The sequence below is a fragment of the Tyto alba genome, unplaced genomic scaffold (assembly GCF_018691265.1).
Source record: "Tyto alba isolate M040663 unplaced genomic scaffold, T.alba_DEE_v4.0 Super-Scaffold_7, whole genome shotgun sequence".
Lineage (NCBI taxonomy): Eukaryota > Metazoa > Chordata > Aves > Strigiformes > Tytonidae > Tyto > Tyto alba.
In genome coordinates, this window is record NW_024881328.1 from 35,311,220 (window position 1) to 35,329,517 (window position 18,298).

The following is an 18,298-nucleotide window of genomic DNA, read 5'->3' on the forward strand; positions in this document are numbered from 1 at the left end:
TGTCTTTCCCATTCTACTACAGATATATCACAGTGATGCGTCTGCCTTTATAAATACATCAGGGAAGACGTTGTTAAAGTGGCGGGATGATGATGGGACAAGGACAAACAGCATTACCGTGATTTGCTATCTTACATTAATATATGCTGAGAAGTGGTAAAAGAGGCCAGTTACTGTGGCAAAAAGGTTTTGAAAATGTCTTCCAGTAGTGCCAACGAGGAACAAATAACATAAGGATAGAGTTAGATTTGCTTATGAAAGGAATTTTGCGTTCTGATCACTGACTTAACTGGTGAATGAACTGAGTATCTCAGGAAGGCAGAAGTCTGCTGATTTTCATGGAAATAGACCATATAAATGAGTATTAGTGGATATCAGTGGGGAGTTTGGGCAAAACTTTGTCAAGGTTGTTGATGTAGGAAGATTACAGTTACTCTTTGGTCTCACATTATCTCTTTGTCTCTTCTTAAATATTATGTAATTATTCTAAAGACTCAAGAGTCATTCCACACTTACAGACTGCTACTGATAGCTCAGGTGGGATAGAAATCTCATCAAAACCTACAAGTCATTGTGCTACCAACTGCGCTGCAAATACTGTGCAAATCTTCATGAATTATTTGGAATATTTGCTACTTGAACTAAAGTCAGGTAGGAGTGTTGGCTTTTGCTGCTTTGTGATTTGTGGCTCACATAATCATACATGTTATGTATTTTGATAATACTTAGGGCTTGTGAGCAAGATTACACCTTGTTTTGGTGGTATCCATGAGCTGGGTTGGAGTGTCTGTGATGTTCAATGGAATTTTTGGCAGTGGTGTAGGGAAAATAAGGATTTTGGCTCCTAGTAGAAGCATGGGAAAACACAATTTGGCTATAAGGATATCGAACAATATGGTAACTTGCAAATATTATGCTTATTTGCCCTTAACAGAAAGAGGAACAGAGGTTAGGGTTTCAGAAAAGGTCAGTCTTGCTCTTCTCCACCCTCAGCCACACGGTTCTGCCCCCAGCCTTGCATCTGTGGGGCTGCATGGTGAGGCCAGTTAGCCCGCTGGGCCAGCTTCCTCTGCAGCGTGCCCGTGCTCGTGGGCTTCTGGCAGTCCTGAAGCAGATTAACTGACTCTACCGAGGAACTGTTGCCTAGGGGTTGAAGAGGTTCTGGGGCTTGTCCTTCAAATTCTCTAAGAAATACACCTGCCTGGGTCACATACAGTGCTTTAGATGCTATTGCTCAGTGCGCTTTGTAGTTTGTCACTCTTGTTTAATCTGAGTACCGCCCAACCTTGTGCTGCCTCAGTGTTTTATTTGCTGGTAATATGTTACAAAGGTTGATGATCAAGTAACCCAGTAGTCAAAGTATAATTTCTGTACTGATGATCCTTTTCATGTTCAGTAATAAACACTGTTAATGTTTATTAATCAAAAATTCCTTGCTGTTCCTGAGATTGTTTTGTTGGTTGGTTCATAAGAGTGATGATAATGGTCTTGAGACATAATAGCAAATGTGGAATGTTTTCAACTTCTGGTTTTATCACGCATTGCTGATTCTTCTACTGATACAGAATGTGCTTTTGATAAGTCCTTTTTAAAATGAATGGGTTCCTGTGACATAATTACTCCTGAAATTACCCACATTCATACCCACAATAAGAGCAGCTGCGTTTAAAAAACTCAGCAAAGGAGAAGGTCAGCACCTTTTATCTCCCGATGCAGAGCCGTGACATCTTAATTCAACCTTCTTTCAGGGCTGCTGTAGCTCTGTAGTTTGCGGTGTGCTTGCACTGTTCCCCATGAGAGGTGGTGAGAGCACTCGACAGCTGATCTGGCTGACAACTAAGTGGCCAAGGTAGTTCAGTGAGACATCTCTGGTCAATCTGCCTGTGTCTGTGCACTTTGCTTGTGCCACCTCTGGTGCTCTGAACTATTTCTAGAATAAAACTATTTTTGGGAGGTTAATAATGCCCGACACAATGTTAATACAATATCAGGGAATATTTCAGAGCCTTTTAAAGTCCTTACCTTTTCGGCATCTGGGATCTTTAAAATATACAAACCAACATAAATTACCCAACAAGCACTGTTAACAATTACAAAACCGTAAGCAGTTACTGATGCCAGAAAATATTTGAAGTTGCCATCACATATTAGCAAACACATGACCAAAACAATATCCTTGAATAACTAAGCTCAAGCTCTGACAGACAGTTGTTATAAGCATGCTGAAAATGTTAGGTTGTCCTTCTGAAAACTGCTATCAGTCCTGAAAACCTCTTTTCAAGATGATGGCAGTACATTTGTGTCAGATGATATTATGGATATGAGAGATAGCATTGATAATGCTTTTGGGGCTTAGCAATACCATGTTTCTGTGCTTTGCTGTGGGCTAGAAATCTGCATGTAGTCAGTTCTACATCTAAACTGATGCTTGGTAACATGTTAAGCTACAATAACTTGATTGTGGGTTCAAACTTGAGTCATTTACTAGGTTCAGGTGTAAGTGACTGATCTGAGGAAACCTGGCATGCTTTAGAAGAACCCTGTGAAGGTCCTTGGAACTGGATGGTACCAGAGCAGTTGTAGCTCTAATATTGGCCACAAGAGAGCAAGCCAAAGCTGTGCTGGCTGTTTGGTGAATCCAGAGATAGCCAAAGAAAGAATGGAGTCTGGGAGATAAGACAGGTAGATGAGGTCTCTAGAGGGGGGAGAGCATGGTCAGAGAGTATTTGTGTTTATGTTTTTTTGTCTTTTTTGGAACATTTTTAGTTTTGATGCTAGGTTATTTTGTATTCAGACATTGTAACATCAGAATCCATGTGCATAAATTCTGAGGTGTAACATTAACTTCTAGATTAACTTCTCAGTTGAACCTGTATTTTAATAACTTCCTAACTCATACCAGTCTAAGACAATTCAAACTGCTGAATTTAGTTGGGTTTGCTTTATAGTAGTCCTGCTAATTTGATTGAGACATTAGGATTTGAAGGGAGTTAGGTTAGTTTACACAATGGGGTATCTGGATCTATGTGCCGGAATCTATGTAAAGTTGTAGTTTGTTTCCTTAGGATAAGTATCTAGATTATCAATTGCACAAGAAACCTTGCAAACCATTCTACTTTAAAAGTCCTGTTACTGCAAACAAAACAAGAAGTATGAGCACTTTTATGAGTCAGTTTTTTCAGCATTTACTTATGAGACACTATTAAAGAAATCTGAGAACTCATTTGCACAAAAATTTTGCGTAGGTCAGATGCATAAATTCTTAATTTTCTAATTAAAAACAGAATTTCATCACTTCCACAAGGAAGATTTTAAGGCTGTTCTGAAAATAGCTGAGAACTTGCATGGCATCAGTCTATCATTGGTTTTTACAATCTGATTGCATTCCTTAAAGCTTCTAAAAGTGCTGGACCAAGCAGCTTATTTGTAAAATACTCCCAGCACAGTCTTTTGCCCGATGATTTAAATAAAAGAGAGTTTAAAAGTAGACTTTTCCAAGTCCACTCTGTGTTCTTCGGTGTAAAACTGAAGTAACTCTAGTGAATACAAGGGCCTTTCTCCAGGTCTTAGGTTGCTGTAGCAGAGAACAGAGTTTGACCTTTAATTCTCATAATCTTTCCTTCCCTAATGCAGAATACCTTGTTGTGCACTTTGCCTAGAGTTTAAAAGAGAGTTGAGATGGTCATGGGAGTGGTAGTTTGACTTGGAAAGGTAGAATGAAAAGATTTTGTTTTGTCTCTTGTTTATGGACCTTCTTTTGTTATACAGAGTTCATAACCTAGCACAGCAGTTTGCTTTTAATAACCAACACACAGGTTTACTATGGTAACAGTCTAGTGTGAATATGGGATCACATTTCCAGATACACATTTTGAGCAGTGAATATACAGGGATCTTAAAAAATCAAGTGCTCTAACAACAACAATTTTGTTTGCAGTAAGAAGCTGGAGGCCTGCTGGCTGGAAGCTGGAAGCCCTTCTGTTGGCACAGCTATGGAGCAGGGGTGTGAGAGGCTTAGAACTGCTTGGGAACACCAGATGGACCTATGCCTCATTTGTATTACCTTGGATTGGGTCATCTTGATGCAAAACCAGATCAGTGCTAATACTTCTACCTAATGAGAAAAGGAAAAGAGAACTGCACCAAATATACTCTGAGTGAAGAGTCAGCCTGTCCTGTAAGTCTGCTGTTTGCAAGCTGGGCTAGGAAGCCTGGAGAAGACTAGAGGGATAATTATGTGCTTGCTTCTATTTCCTGATGGGAGTGCCTCCCTGACAGTAAGTACTGTGTTTAATACTATGTACAACCAATATTTTCTTGAAGATAAAACACAGATTAGATTGCTTTGAAGGAGTAGGCAGGCCCAAGCACGATGGGCTGAAGGTACAGAAGTAGCAGCCTGCTCTTGTTACTCTAAGATGGGTCTCCTAGAATCAGGGACTTGGTCATTTCAGCTGAGATAGGTGACAGTCCCATAAAGTATGTTCCCATAGACACAAAATGGACCTGCCTAAGCATGAGCTTGAGCAGACTGGGACATGCCTGAGTAGGCTGGAGAAACGGGGAAATGCCTGATACCTTTGCAAGGCTCTCTGAGGCAAGAGTGAAGGTAAGGCTCTAAGATGCCCAGTTGGATTAGGATCTTACCTAGTTTGATTTATTAAATGTGTTGCTCTCAGGTGCTTTTTGTCCCTTTGTTCTCATTGTTACAGACATTTGGACATAGTGCTTGCTAGTGAACAAATACAGCCACTTGGACACCAAGGAGAGCAAATGTAGTTTTTCCAGGTTTGAAGAGGGGAGTTATCTGAATGGAAACTCTTAGGTTTATTAAATTTTCATGTGCCAGAGGCCATGTTATCAGACAGCTTGTTGAGCTTCACTTATTTTTATACTTCAATCTTTGTGTCTTAGACTATGCTGAAGGCTTTCCATTTGCCCATTGTCCTTATTCCTTTCTAGACTTTCTGGGGTTTTGTTTTTTTTTTTTTTTTTTTTTCTCTCTACTTGAAGCTTTGATACAAATCAGCCTGCACACATGGCAAAACAGCCTGCAGCCCAAATAACTGAAATCTAATTAGAGCTTTCAGTCTTGAAGGTTATACTTGTTCACCATCATTTTATGATTATGATATTTAGTGCCCTGAATGCTTTAAGGGTCCCTAGAACTCAGAATGCCTGAATGAGATAGATTTCCTCTCTGTACTTCTCTATTTAAGCTGTGTGAGTTGTCAGAGTGAGGAATGGAACTTTGACGTCCTGGCTTTTCCTCACATGTTCTGCCTATGAGCATTACTATTTCCATGTTTAAATTACCATTTCCATATTTAAAATGAGGCTATTCTCGCTTTATGAGGCTGTTTTTGCTTTATGAAGTCACAGGCAGAAAACTACTCAGTACAAAAAAAAAATCACTGAGCTGAATGGTGAATTTGTATCTATTTTAATTTTATCGCAGTTTTTATGTTGACTGTTTTAAACCATCATGCTTGCTTGGCAGCCTAGACACTTCAGATCAGTAGCTGGAAGGAAAATACTTTGATCAAGTTCTTATAGGGCAGCAGACTAAAGTTTCCACAGTGTTGTGGTTTGAGCTCAGAGAGCAAAAGATGAAAAGTGCTCATAGAATAGATCTCATGAAACATTTATTTTGGAATATCACAGAACAAAGGCATCTTCCATTTGTCATGTTGACATAAAACCTGAAGAAAGGCAAAGTTCACTAGTCGGAAGTTGCTGTAGCCTATGCTTTACGATGAATGTCATCTTATTTAAAGTCTAAACATCACTGAGATTTAACTGTGCTCCCATGAAACACCATTGCTGATCCTGTACTCTTTCCTACTTTCACCACAATTTTGATGTATAGTAGTGCAAAAGAGCCATAACTACTATGACTGGAAAGATCATCATCGTTTAGATAGTGTGATAGCCCACAAAAGGTTTCCTTCTCTTCCCGGGCAGAACCATTAGAAGCTAAGAAACCAGCAGTGTAAATGTTGGTAGGCTTTGAATGTTAATAGTTGGTATTATCTGAGCTGATACAGTTACTTGAAATGCAGTAATGTTGACTGAGTTCCTAGTATTCACAGTGCTGATTTTTTAATACTGTAGTTCATTTCGAGCAAGAATAACCACAAGGAAAGGAGGGGTGTCATAATTCCTGGCATGTATTTTAACTGGTGGATATTGAGAAAAACTTTCATCATGGCTCAGAATTTAATAGTAGTTTAGGTAATAGAAAGCTTAAAAAGGGCCTTTCTGCCAGTGACATACATTAGCATATCAGAGGTAGCCTAGATAAATCATACAGTTTTGCAACATTGAACATAAATTTCTATAAATATTCCTAAGATTTCTTTAATGAAAGATAATGATATTTAGCACTCTTACAATCAAGACAGTAAGGTAGCTGTCTAGAAGAAAAACCAGCCCAAAACTAACATTAGATACCTGTAAGTTAAAATCTCAGCCTACATACTGTAAGTTCAGTTAATGCTGTTAGAGCAAACTCTTAACAGCTTTTAAAACGACTATGAGCGTTTCAGTGTAACTTGGCAGACATACTCAGAAGTAGTGACCTTGGTTAGCAGTGGAAGTCAGAAATAAGAATACTGAATTTAGAATAAACAACCTTTGACAAATTTTACTTACAGTCTCAATAGGTTGAAGGTGACAATAATGTCAATATCAGTTACATGGGCATAAAGGAGAAAAATGTAGTAGCCTAGGAGTAGTAGCATATGAAATTAAACCATGGAGCTACCCTTTCTTGGTAGAATTGCAAGCAACATGAGCAAGATGTGACTATGTTTGATTCTTTCTAGGCCAGAACGAAGAAAGAGGTATGACAATGCATTATAATGAAGGAACATACATTTCTAGAATTATTCCAGTCCCAAAGAATGGAAGTTCTCTTAGAAGAAGGAAAAACTGACAACTGTTTTTCACTCGCATTGTATCTTCTTAGCCTTCTCAGCTGGTTGCCATCCTCAATGAAATGTTGAAAAATTATTATCGGGGAGATAATGAATTTCAGTCCTTGATATGAAAGCTGAAAATAGGTACTTGAGGAATGTGGTAGGTATTACTAGTGTAGACTATGTATATATTATATGGTTATGGCTCTTCCTTGTAATGCACCAAAAATAGTCAGTAATGTTATCTCGGTCATAAAACTGTGTCAGTATACTTTATGTGAATTGCAGGACCAAACTGGTACAATGAAAATTCTGCTACTTCTGATACATGACACTCTGTGGGTGAAAAAAAAAAAAAAAAAAAAGTAGGTTAGAACATAAGATAACACGTGTCTGCATGGAGTTAGATCAAAGGTCCATGTAGCTCTATCGGCTGTCTCCATCTGTTTGATAAATGAAGCCCAGGAAAGAACATGCAAAGAAAACATGTTAAGAAAAAAAAAATTGTTTCAAATACCGATTACACTAAAAAAGGTGATCTATGTGGCAGAAGTTCTTATTTTTTTAAATCATACTGCTTTCTTTAACAAGCTGAGGTGGATTTGTCTCAGTTTGCTGATCAAGGAGGAGTTGGGTGTGTACTTTCTCAGAGTAGAGAAAGTAAGTGCAGTGTGTAACAAAATCTCTTGGGAACTTGCTTCCCTGTTGTTACAGGTGGACAGGTAAGCATTTGGGAGGAATTTTTAAGGAATAACTGTTTCCTCCTTTTAATTTATTAGACCAGGAGAACTACAGTTTTCTAGCACAAGTGCATGGTAAAAAGGAAAATCAAGCCACATTTTCTTTTGGTTACAATATGCAAAAGGAGTTCTATTGCAGTAATAATATGTGTTTATGCAGAAAGTAGAAAGTGGTAAGTAATTAATCCCTAAAATGGCCGTTAGAGACTATTTTAATTTGTGCAAAACACAGGTTAATTAGGGGACTGCGGTAAATTAATCTGCTCCGTTCTCACTGTTCATGTCCATGTCAGGATTATAATTTAGTCCCTGGTTTATTGCTTTGTTGAATGCACAAGACAGTGCTACTTCCTCTTGGGGAAGTGTTCAGACTTCACGTTTTGTAGTCTGCAAGTGTGGTCAAAATCTTCTTATGAACAGTGTTCAAAATTCAAAAGGCAAATCAAAATTTAAAGCAATCTTTAGGCATAAAGAATATGGTTAAGATGTTGACAGTCGGACTGTGAGGATTCTTGAGGTATCTGACCCAGTGAGGAAGAAAAAACCCACACCCAAGCCCCTGAACAGTAGTGTCAGGGGCTGTGCCTGACTTATTGGTGAGCAGAGTTTAAGTGATACGTTTCTCACAACTGTTAAAGAATGTTAAATGATGTATTCAACACAGTTAAAGCAGAACAGATAGGTCTGGCAAATACCTGCTGAAAAGGCCTCATAGCCAGCCCTTGTGACTATCAGATCTGCTCTATTAAACAGCTACTGCAGAAGATTTAAGATATCTGATTAAAAATTATATTAACTAGGAGGTCATGATCTTTTAAAAACTCAGAGGAAGATGATTATTACTCTTTTTTTTTTTTTTTTGCATTTTACTTTTTATCTGAAGTATTTAATTGACTTTTAATTCTCTGTTAAATCCACTAAATACAGTGTTACATGGATTGTCTGCTACTGAAATGAGTGCAACAGCTCCTTAACAGTGTATAGAACCATTCAAGATATTTTTGGATAAGAAATGAAGGCTCCAGCGTTCTGTTACTGTGCATGTAACTTACACTTAATTGTTTACTGCGTCTTTACAAAAGTGTTGCCAGGAGACTTTGCTGTGTGTCTTTTCAGTCATGAACTAGAATAGACTCCTGCAGACTGTATGCTTCCTCCTTTAGTACTCTACCTTTATGTTTTTTAATAAAAGAGCTAACAGTTAACACCTTGGAGTATAAAATACATATTTGTATGACTGAAAAATTGGAGATTTTCGTTCATACATGATATTGGGAATTAAAAATAATTTCTTCTTCTGAGTAATAATTGGAAAAATGATTTATTTTTAGTTTACAATCATATGTGGTGTTTTTAACTATAATAAAAGTCATTATCATCGTACTATATAATAACTTGGACATGTGATCTGTGTCTTACATGTTTAAATGAATAGTGGTTTGCAAAACCAAATTCTGCTGCTTTCCTCTTGTAGGTAATTTGAATCAAATGTCTTGATTACAAAGCAAGATGAGCAAGATTTAGCTGCTAAAGAACTGTTTGGGTGACTGCATTCTTTTTGTAGGGAGTATAAGCAACACAGTCTTGAAAACCTTGCTGCTGGAGGATTTCCATTAGCTTTTATGGAACTTCATGTCTTGTTTGTATAAATTTAATGGTGTGCAAGTTTGTGTGTGAGTACAGAAATCCAAGTTTTTATATATATATATATATATATATCTCATATAATCATACTGTACTAGACAACAATCACCATTGATACTCTAATTATTGTTAGTAGCATTTTTTATATTGTAGATTTCTGTTTCATATGTATATATGGTGTCAAATAAGGAGTTCATAGTTAAACTCTAAAAAAAAGTAATTTCAGAGTTAGTCTCATTCCTAGGAAAGAGAGAAGTGGAGATAAAATGTTGGAAGTGTAGACAGAAAACCTTAACAAATTATTAGTGAAAATCAAACAAGAATAATGTGGAAACATTGACAAGGGCCAAATCATCTTAGAGAAAACAGTCTGGAAGTTGAGAACAGTGTATTAAAATTATAGACTAAGAAGAGATTAGGAGACTGTTTAGATAGCAAAACAGAGATGATGATGCAATATAGATGCTGATTTGGTTTGTGAAACAGCTTTCTACTTAAATAGTTCTAAATTTGTGTGAATTTTTGGTTGGGTCGAGGTATATATCACTGAGAATCTCTAGAAAAGTGCCCACAAGTTTCAGCAAGCTCTTGTGTTGAAACCCATACTAGTTTCAGAATTAATTGGACTTCATCAGATTCTATTGATACGTTGTGTATAAAAAGCAAAACTACTGTAGAGTCTTTGGAAAATATTGTATGGATAGTGTCATATATGGGAATATATATCATATATGGTGCTCTGCATAGGTGACAGGGTCAGATTTATCCTAGGGCATAAACTTATTTCAGGATGAAGCCCTAAATGACAAGATTAGCTGTTCCCACAATGAAGACTTTAGAAATTACTTATGAGAAGAGTCTGGATTTTTAGTGGACCAACATTGTTTGAAATATTTAACAATTAATTAGAAGTTAAAGGAGGAAGTTAGGTGATACTAAACACTTTAAAAAAAAAACAACCAGAAAAAAACCCAAAACAAAACAAACAAACAAACAAAAAACAACCAAACAAAAACAAAACAAAAAACAAACAAACAAACAAACAAATAACAACAACCAAAAAAACCAAACAAACAAACAAAAAACAAACCAAAACCCAAAAAACACTTAAGGAGAATGGAAAGAATTTTAAATAGTTTTATACTTCAATAGATGTTGTTCTTTCTCCACTTGTGATCTGCCTTGCCTACTAATAAAAATTTTCTCTTAGGCCTGATGACCTCTGAGGATGCCAGATCCTGTTTTGAAAAGGATTTTTAAATTATTGTGAATAACCTGACTAGTAGGTTTTTCAAGTTTACAGAGGTCATTAAACCCTAAACTCAGATGAAACTGAGTAGTTTCACTTAGTAGTGAAAACACTAGTAGAAATGGAACAGCAAAGGGGGCAGTTTCCACATCACATGGACTGAAACTGACCTAAATATGCATCGAAGATCCCTGCAGTTTACTGTTTTCTTTCAGGCACTACTCCATTCCAAAACCATGCAGAATGTCTTAGTATTTATCTTGATAAAAGTATTCAGTATTCAATATATACCTCAATATATTATCTTGATAATATATTCAGTCTTATTCAAGCTACTTTCAGTTTTTCAAAACGGAAGGTATTTTTGTTTGACAATGCTGCATCACGCACATGGCTGGTGAAGAAAGCTGAAGATTTGGCTCTAGTTACTGGACAACTTAATTTATAGACATTGCAAAGTTGTGTGTGTCTCATATTCTGATGCTGAGGACAAAGCTGAGGATATTGATGGTAAAGATTTTCTGTTCTAATATCTAGATAGGGAAGTGATTCTGGGGAGTGGGGGTGGAAAAGGTTTGTAGTCTCTTCCCAGCAGAGCTTCTAATGACAGGTTGCACCATCTATTCTGCCTGCGTATCCGGCCCTACACAGAACAACAATGAGGAAATACATGCTAGATGATTGGCAAGAGGATTGCTAACAGTGTTGACTAATTATCTTTCTGATCTAACACTTCACTGATACTATACAGCTGACGTGTGGGAGAATTTATTTACAATTGTATTAGGTAGAACTGGAATGAACTGGTAGAAATGGTTGAATGAGACATCCAAGTAGGAGGGATTGTTGCCTCTTTTTAGTTCAATTTTATAACGGAAAAAGCACTGTTGGGTAGTGGGGTTGTAATATATTTAGAACTGAAAAAAATTCATGTTGCACACAGTTGGGTGAAGTGTAATGCCACAGAAATACCTACTTTAAAATGCTGATTTGTTCTTTTTTTGGGTTTTGTTTGTTTGGTTGTTTTTTTTTAATAGACCGGTTTTATGAGCTCTAATCATATTTTTTGTCATGGGGTACTGTAGAACAAGGAGAACCAAATCTCATGCTTCAACATATAAGCAGGTGTCAGAAATAAATTGATTTAAGCCTCCTTGTGCACTTGTGTGTGCAAATGCAACAGTGAATTGCACATCTACTGACATCTGCTCTGTAGTACTGGCTGTCAGACACAGCCAGGCCAGAATGTCAGACACTTAGATGAATGTGATAGCTCTTATGCTCCCATATCAAACGTTCCTTTTAAGGAGTCAACAACAGAAAAATGGCACGGTATCTTGTGCTATAACTACTCCTGGCTGTTAAGTAATAAAACAATTTCGCAAATGCCAGTGTAGTCCAAGTTGTCTTCTTATATGGGAAGACAGGCTGTTGGCAATGCTAGCCTTTGTTTATCATCTTCTATTTTGAGGTTTTTACTATGCTAATTAATATGATAAGTTGAAAACAACTGGATTTGCTGAAGTTCTTTATATTTGTATTTTAGCATTAGAATGGGTTTTTTTGTTTTTCCACTGAAGCATTTGCTACGGTTTTTACTGAGAGATACAACAAAAGGGAATTCTGCTTAGGCGTTAAAGTGATTAATTTTTAATGATTTTCTAACTAGCTCATCTTTAAAAGTAGGACTTTACAATATAGCTGTAGGCAGTAAATAGGTCTTTTTTCAAGGGTTTGTTATATGTCTGTCAATTTCCGATTAGCAGAATAGATGGCAGTTGTTTTCAAATAGTACTGACCTCATGCAAAGAAAAATGATTTAGCAGCTTTTCATTATTTAATTCTTAAGAGTTTGCTTCTTATCAAACAGAGTAGAGTGTATGCTTGATCAGGTAGTTCTTACTGTCTATGGAGCAGCATCTGTACGATCCAATAGCAGGCTAAACATTTTTAATAAACTCAGAAGTTGAGGTGAATAGGCTGAGGATATTTTTATTTGTTGCATGTGTTACTGTCATTTTATGTTGGACTGTACTTCTGGTTCTTCATATTTGAAGGTTATTAAGCAGGCTTCCTGTTTGACTTTGGTGCCATTGCTTCATGTATCTATTTATGTATTGTTTTATTGTGAAATAAAACTTTACCTTTGAGAATTTTCGAAAACCATCATGAGCTCTGTGTTAGTATGAAGTAATCTCTGTTTCCTGGCCTAAACTATTGCGTAGTACTGCTGTGCAGAGCAGTGGAACAGCTGCAACATCCTGATTGAAAATTTTGTATTTTGTCTGAGGAGGGAGTGTGGTGTAATTGGGCCAATATTCTGCTCTTGAGCACATGACAGTCTCTACAGATTTATCTAAAAAAGCCATCTTCAAACAGGAAGGATTATTAATTGGAGGAAATTTCCTGGGTAACCCAGCCAGGTTTAGAGGGTGCATTATGAAAGACTTACTATGCAGTACCTTTATCTAGCAAGATGTTTTCCTGCAAATTTAAATTTGCTGAAAGACCGGAGTGCCACACCTCTGTGCATAGGTGTGGGAAGAACATTTATCATTGCTTTGTCTGGGACGCAAGCACCATTGCAGATTTTTAATTCTCTGAGGTGGTAAGTATCCTGGCCCCTGTCTCAGAAGGCACATATGCATACCTCAGAATGAATAGGAATCTGTATCATGGAGTATCTTGCTGTCCTTTTCTGTTTCCCTAACTGCTTCTTCCACAGCTGTTGTTCTCACTTGGACTCCCTGCAGTTCTCAGGGTGCAAAATCTACAGCCACTTACTCCAGTTACTGTTAGTTACTGTTTTGCTGATTATTTTGCCAGGAATGCTTGCACAGCTGCTTCTCTTCTTTCATAAAACATCTCTGGGGACTAAAATCCTTGTTCTGATGACAGTGAGAATGTTTTCAGCTTGTACTGAAGTCAGGTGGCAGCTCTTAAAATCACTACACTAGAGCATTTTAGCCTATAGAATTTAAAAATGCCAACTGTGAGACTGTTTATGACATGGCAGTGCCATCTGCTAATGCTTTACAATCCCCTGAACAGAGATGGGGTTTCTTGAGTTTACAGTGCAGCATCATCTTCCTTGAATTGTATTCTCATCACACTGCCACAGCTCATATTGTATGAACTCTGTAAAAAAAAAAAAAAATTCAACTAGTTATGCCTCCATAACAGAATAAAAGCAATTCCAGGGTGCCAGTATCAATGAGGATGAAGCAGGAATAGATACAGGAGATATTTGGCAACTGGAAGCATGAATTAATTTCTCAGATGAGATAAAAGAAGATGCAGATGAGGACAATGAAGCAGTGGAACAGGTTGTCCAGGGAGGCTTTGCAGTCTCCAACCTTGGAGATTTTCAAGACCAGACTGGATAAAGCTTTGAGTATCCTGATCTCATAGCTGACCTTGCTTGGAGCAGGAGATTAGATAAGAGATCTTCTGAGGTCCTTTCCAACCTTAATTGTCCTATCATTCCAATCTTTGAGATCAAGAAAAGCTTGAAGATGTCTAGCACCTCACAAGGCCCATAAAACCTGCCACAATCTGGCCTGATGGTTAACTGCAACATCTTCCTTTAATTATTTGCCCTTCTTTCCAGTGAGACTGCTGACATCTCCTTCTCTTAGATGACCTGCATCTATGTGGAATGCTACCTAAAACCCATTTCCTATAATCACTGATCTGCCCCAGACTCAACTACAAAGGTTGTACTGATCAGTTGTCCCCAAGGCTGCAATGGAATTTCAGGTTAACTTCCATGAAGTTATACCGGAGAGAGGCGATAACAAGGACAGCCTGTACTATTTTCATTATACCTGCAGGAAGTCTTACTTTCTTGTGAGTGCTCAGCTGCTGAAGTCAATTTCCTTACTTCTTTCATGCCGATAATAGTACTGTATGTGATCAATTAACCAGTTTTCTTACCTTTCATGCTTTTATGACACTGTTTGCGATAGAATAAACTGTTTGACCTGGCCAGTCAAGCTATTTTCATCCTTTTACTCCAGCTGTTCTTTAATTCCCATGTTATTTCTATCACCTAAAATAAACAAATCATATCTTGCATTTCAGATTTTCTTTTTACTAATTCTGCTTCCCTTCTTGTCCCCTCCGTTCAACAGATAAGCATTCTTTGCTTCTGCAGCTACTTTCTTCACTGTACTTCTTCAAAGTCACTGTTGTAATGGCTGTACTTCATCCCACAATGCTTGTTCATATTGGTCACTAAAAAGCTGTTTCATGTCAGAAAGCACATGGCAAACACATTGGGAAGGCATGCAGTGGTGAGGGAGCCCTGAATACCTTCAGGGAAGGTGATGTCTGTCTGAACTTTAGCACCTCTTCACTGACTGTGTAAGGATATTCTTTCCTTGGGAGAACTATAGTAAGGTTAGACACATGGGATGTTAGCTGGTCAATAGTTTTCAGTGTTACAAGTCCAGTGCTGCTAGCTATATTCTTTTATACATATATCTATATAAAATAGTGATTGAGTTACACAAATATACACACTAGATGTGTATATAGTGTGTGTGTGTATGTATATGTATAGTAACCAGGTAGGTGAAGAAAAATATAGTGATAGCCCCAATATGTAGCTTTGTTCAACTGCTTTGTTCCCTGAGGATCCCCCAGTAGTGTAGACAGTGTGTAAACATACGTTTTAGGTGTTAACAGTGTGGCTTTTCCTCCAAAAGAACAAATCATGACATGTGAATCCTGCAAACTGCACACTTTCCACCGGGATTTTTAAAAGTGCACAGCATCTTGCCACAAAGGAACCTGATTGGTACCACTGGGGGAGAAGCTCAGCTGAGTTTTAGCTCTTTTGCGTTTCTCATTTTTTAGTTCAGTAGATCTGTAAACTAAACTACACATTTTTTTCCTATACAAACAATTCTCAACAAATAACCAAACACAATTAGCCCAGAGAACTGACCTCATTTTTATGATCTCTCTGATTTGTAATGTCACAACTAATAGAGTACTGGGTGCTAAGCCTTGGCCATTGTTCCGTTCAGTTGATAAAGTATTATCAGCTTATAATGGTCATTGTTCTAATATCACTCTGGGCACAATAACATCACTGTTCCCTGTCTCCTGCTCCCTGGCCTCCCTGTAGAGTTAAGCTTTATGTAATATGCTTGTGGTGAAACTGATAATGCTCTTTGAATGCTGCCTCCATTTATGGGTTTTCAGAATACTTGACCGACATTCATAGATTTAACCTCTTAGTTTACCTGTTAATTGTAACACATAAAATAATCCTCGTTTTACAGATGAGGGAATTGGAGGATAAAAAAACTAGACATGGCTGCGTATGACAGTACTCTGGATTTACTGTGCGGGATGCTATTCATCCACAAATTTTAAGACTTTAGAATATCTCTCTTTTTATAGCACAAGAAACTAAGACAAAATAAACACTTGCTCAGGAATACACAGAAGATCTGTGATAGAAGCAAAAATAGACTGACCAGTGGACTGTCACTCTACAGCTGTCAAGCTGCTGATAAAGCATAAAGGAAAATGTGACACACTATTGATATGTTTTTCCTGGAGTTAGTAGCATGTGTGGTATTAGGTCAGTATCAAGTACCAGCAGGTATGCAGCATAAAGCTCGACATGAACTAGCTGTCTGAGCACGTACCCCATCTCCTAGACGCTGTGCAGCATCTGCTCAACTCAGTGCTGCCATAACTAGATCAGTATTAGAGACTGCAGTGTAGGTGCACCCTGTATCAGTGACAAAGCCCAAGACAGGATGAATCCCAGATCACTGATTAGTAAGCTGCTATGTCATTTCATTTTGGTATCAGTAGGGAGAAAGCAAGCCGTGAATTATCAGTGGTTCCATCTAATTTTCAGTTAAGCCACTCAAGCCGCAAAAATATTGTTTTTCCTTCTTATTCAGATATGAATATTTAGATGTAATGTCACTTACTGTAACTTCTTAAGTGATGTTATACATGGTGTTCCTGAAAACTAGCGATTGTATGCTTTGTTTGGAGATAGAGCCTGTGTTTATTTTTAAACTAGCTTTTATTTTGTTTGCTAAATAATTACAACTTGTTGTCTTTTTTTTCCAAAACCTATGTGTGTGCTTGGTTGTGTTCCCATTTGAAAATGGCCTGGACAGCCCAATTTTCTTTTTGTTTGGCAAATAAAGCACACAGTCCTGCTTCTTACATTACAGACGTGATAAATTATTTTTCACCGGGTTGCCTAAAACTAAAAATGTATTAGGCCATAAAAGCAGATATTCTCTCAGCATTTAATAATATTTTGGTCTTTCAGCAGGTTTTTTTTTGTTCTCCTTAGACTGAAGAAATGGTTTACTCACTGATTAGGTACAGGAGAAGCAGAGGTGGGCTATTCATTTGATTAATATGGCATGTCTGGTATTTCATGCACTAATTCACATTGAATAGCAGTCTTTTCTACTGCTGTAGTAGGTCATGATAATTTACTTAAGTCAGTGGCAGTACCTGACCGAAACATAGCAAATTTTAATTGGCAAGAAACTAAATATATCGTTCAAACATATTTATTAAATAATTTGTTTTAATAGTTTATGAGCAAACTTTATTTAGGAATGGTTAGTGAACTTTCTCAACTGAGCTTTCTTCTGTTATTCAACATTACTAAATTATGTCAGGTTGTTGTGATTTCATAGATTTTGTCTGACATGCAAAACTTTAAATAGACTCATAGAATAGACAGGCATATTAAATTGGTTAGAAATTACAGTTGGCTTATGGCACCCATAAGATGCAAATGGCCTAACAGCTGAGAGTGGTTTCCCTCTCTGAAAGAACTCAGCCTTGAGTAGAGGAATCATTAGGGAAAGTAAGTAACTGGAATTTTACCAGCCCAGAATACTAGTCTGCTTCTGGTCTGACTGTGACCAAATAAACACAGAGCTGCTTAAGATGTATTAGACTTCTGACTTTAGATTAAAAAATAAAACTATTCTATAGTTTGTGGTGATTTTTTAAAAATATATTTTAATAATATAAAATTCTAAAGAACACTCGCCATCAACAGTGTACTTTGATGCTAAGGCACAAAAATAGACCTTAAAAATGGTCCCAACTTCAGAGAGCTGATGACCAATGCTAAATATATTTGTCACTTTTTTATAACTTACCAGCTATTATTATTTATATTTGAAAAAGTCTTTATCAGATGTTTCTGTAGATATATGATAAAAGACAGCTCTCTACACACCCTTTAGTCTTGCAATCTAATCTGACAATCAGCTGGGCACATGATTAACTTTAGCTGATAAATAGTTGTACACATATGATTTGCTTGAATCAAACATTAGCTAAATATAGAGTGTAATTGTCCTGGTTTTGGCTGGGATAGAGTTAATTTTCTTCCTAGTAGCTCATACAGTGCTGTATTTTGGATGTAGAGTGAGAATAATGTTGATAACACACTGTTGCTAAATAGCACTTATCCTAAATTAAGGAGTTTCCAGTTTCCTGTGCTCTGCCAGCGCGGGGGTTCACGAGAAGCTGGGAGGGAGCATGGCCAGGACAGCTAACCCCAACTAGCCCAAGGGCGATTCCATACCATAGAATGTCATGCCCAGTATTATTATTATATTGTTATCCTTGTTATTATTATATTTTAGTTTATTTTAGTTATTAAACTGTTCTTATCTTAACCCACGAGTTTTACATTTTTCCCCTGATTCTCCTCCCCATCCCATTGGGAGTGGGGG